The sequence below is a fragment of the Nannospalax galili genome, unplaced genomic scaffold (assembly GCF_000622305.1).
Source record: "Nannospalax galili isolate Female #2095 unplaced genomic scaffold, S.galili_v1.0 scaffold1095, whole genome shotgun sequence".
NCBI lineage: Eukaryota > Metazoa > Chordata > Mammalia > Rodentia > Spalacidae > Nannospalax > Nannospalax galili.
In genome coordinates this window covers 706,230-709,710 of record NW_008336027.1, presented here as the reverse complement: position 1 = coordinate 709,710, position 3,481 = coordinate 706,230, and positions in this window count along the sequence as shown.

Sequence of the window (3,481 nt, the reverse complement as noted above, 5' to 3'; positions counted from 1 at the left end):
TGGATTAAGAAACAAAACCCATCTTTTTATTGTCTGAAAGAAACTCATCTCACTTTCAAGGACAGACACTATCTTAAAGTGAAAAGATGGAAAAAAAAATACCAAGCAAGTGGTGCTAAGAAAAAAGCAGGCCTAGCAATTCTAATATCTGACAAAATAGACTTTAAACAAAAGTAATCAGAAGAGACAAATAGGGCCACTTCATTTTGATCAAAGGAACAATGAATCAAGAAGATATTACAATCATGGACATATATTCACCAAACTCTGGTGAAGCCAACATCATTAAAAACAATATTACAGGACCCAGATTAATCCCAACCCATTAATAGTAGACGACTTCAATACTCCACTGTCTTCAGGGCAGAGTAAACAGAGAGACATCTGAATTAAACAATACCATATATCAAATGGACTAAAAGACATCTACCAAGTATTCCACCTAAGCACCAAAGGACATACTTTTTACTCAGCACCCCATGGAACCTTTTCCAAAATCGACCATACCCTGGGGCACAGAACAAACTTCAATACATACAAAAAGACTGAAATAATTCCATGCATTCTATCAGACCACAATGCAATAAAGCTTACAATTAACCCCAGAAGAAGCCCTAATCACCACATGAACACATGGAGATTAAACAACACACTCCTGAATGATGATTGGGACAAAAGAAAAATTAAGAAAGAAATAAAAGTATTCCTGGAACTAAATGAAAAGGACAATACAACACAGTAAAACCTCTGGGACATGCTGAGAATGGTCTTTAGAGGGAAGTTTATAGCTCTAAGTGCCTACATCAAAAAATCGGAAAGAACACAAATAAATGACTTAACATTGCAACTCAAGACACTTGAAAAGCAAGAGCAAACGAAACCCAAACCCAGGAGACAAGAAGAAATAACAAAAACCATGGCAGAAATTAATGAAATTGAAAAAAAAAATACAAAGAATCAACAAATCCAATAGCTGATTCTTTGAAAAGATAAACAAGATTGACAGACTGCTAGCCTAGTTAACCGAAAGAAAAAAAGAGCACATACAAATTAACAAAATCAGAGATGAAAGGGGAAACATCACAACAGACACCAGAAAGTTACAGAACATTATAAGGGAATACTTTAAAAAACTGTGTGCTACTAAATTTGAAAACCGAAAAGAGATGGATGGATATCTAAAGGCATGGGAACCACCAAAACTAAACCAAGAAAAACTTAACAGCTAAAACGAACTTAACAACTAAAACAGACCCATAACAGAAAATGAAATTGAAACAGTAATACAAAACCTCCCAACTAAAAAAAGGCCAGGACCAGATGGATTGATAGCAGAACTCTATCAGACATTTAAAGAAGATCTACATCCAATACTGATTAATTTATTCAAAAAGATAGAAATGGAGGGAGAACTTCCAAATTCCTTCTGTGAAGCCAGCATCACTCTAATACCAAAGCCAGGTATAAAGACACAACCAAAAAAGAAAACTATAGACCCATATCCTTAATGAACATAGATGCAAAAATTCTCAATAAAATACTTGCAAACCGCATACAGACACACATCAAAAGGATTATCCACCATGATCAAGTCGGCTTTATCCCAGAGATGCAGGGATGGTTCCATATACCTAAGTCAATAAACATCATAAATTATGTAAATGGTCTCAAAGACAAGAACCACATAGTCATCTCAATAGATTCAGAGAAGGCCTTTGACAAAATTCAACATGCATTAATGTTCAAAGTCCTAGAGGGAATTGGACCGGAGGGAACATACCTCAACATAATTAAAGCTATATATAACAAACCCACAGCCAACATCATTCTAAATGGAGAAAAACTGGAAGCATTCCCATTGAAATCAGGAACCCAACAAGGCTGTCCACTATCTCTACTTCTCTTTAACATACTTCTTGAAACTCTTGCAAGGGCAATAAGACAAGACCGGGAAATTAAAGGAGTAATAATTGGAAGAGATCAAATTGTACCATTTTGCAGATGATATGATATTATGTCTAAGAGATACCAAAAATTCCACCTGAAAACTCCTAGAATTATTAACATGTTCAGTAAAGTCGCAGGTTTCAAAATTAATCTACAAATATCAGTAGCCTTTCTATATGCCAATAGCAAGCAGTTGGAGAAAGAATGCAGGGAAACCCTCCCATTCACAATAGCCTTAAAAAAATCTCAGAATGAACCTGACCAAAGACATTAAAGACCTCTACAAAGAAAATTTTAATTCCCTAAAGAAAGATATTGAGGAAGACATCAGAAGATGGAAGGACCTCCCATGCTCATGGATTGGAAGAATTAATATTGTGAAAATGACCATCCTACCAAAATCTGGTTATAGATTCAATGCAATGCCAATCAAAATCCCCATGAAATTTTCCACAGAATTGGAAAAAAACATCATAAGATTCATAAGGAAGCACAAAAGACCTCAGATAGCCAAAACAACCCTGAACCCTAAGAACAATGCCAGAGGGATTACTATACCAGACTTTAAGCTGTATTTCAGAGCTATTGTCATAAAAACAACATGGTACTGGCACAAAAATAGACCCATAGATCAATGGAACAAAATTGAAGACCCAAATATGAGTAAAGCCAATTTCAGCCTCCTGATATTTGACAAAGGGGCCAAGTATATTCACTGGAGGAAAGACAGCATGTTCAGCAAATGGTGCTGGCAAAACTGGATCTCCACCTGTAGAAGAATGAAACTAAACCCCTATCTTTCACCCTGCACAGAAGTCAATTCCAAATGTCTCAAAGACCTCAATGTAAAGCCTGAAACTCTGAAATTGTTAGAAGAAAACATTGGGGAAAACCTACAAGATATAGGTGCAGGAAAGGATTTTCTAAACCGGACATCAATTCCTTAGGAAATAAGGGCAAGAATTAACAAATGGGACCTCATTAAACTAAAAAGCCTCTGTACATCAAAGGAGGCAACCAAGGAGGCAAACAGAAAACCCACAGAATGGGAGAAAATCTTCACCAGCGACACATCCCACAGAGGTTTAATATCCAGAATATATAACGAACTCAAAAAACAGAGAATCAAGACAAGAAGTAACCCAATTGAAAGATGGGTGAAGGAGCTGAAGAATGAGTTTTCAAAAGAAGAAGTAAAGATGGCTATGAAACATCTTAAAAGATGTTCAACATCACTAATAATTAGGAAACGCAAATTAAAACCACTTTAAGATTTCATCTTACCCCAGTCAGATGACTGGCTAAGATCAAGAGAACAAATGATACCAAATGTTGGAGAGGATGTGGGGAAAGCAGAACATTCATCGACTGCTGGTAGGGCTGCAAACTTGTTCAACCCTATGGAAATCAGTGTGGACAACTCTTAAAAAACTACAAATGAACCTACCATTTGACCCACTTATACCACTCCTTGGCACATACCCAAAGAACTCATCCTATCGTAGAGATACCTGTACATACATGATTGTTACTG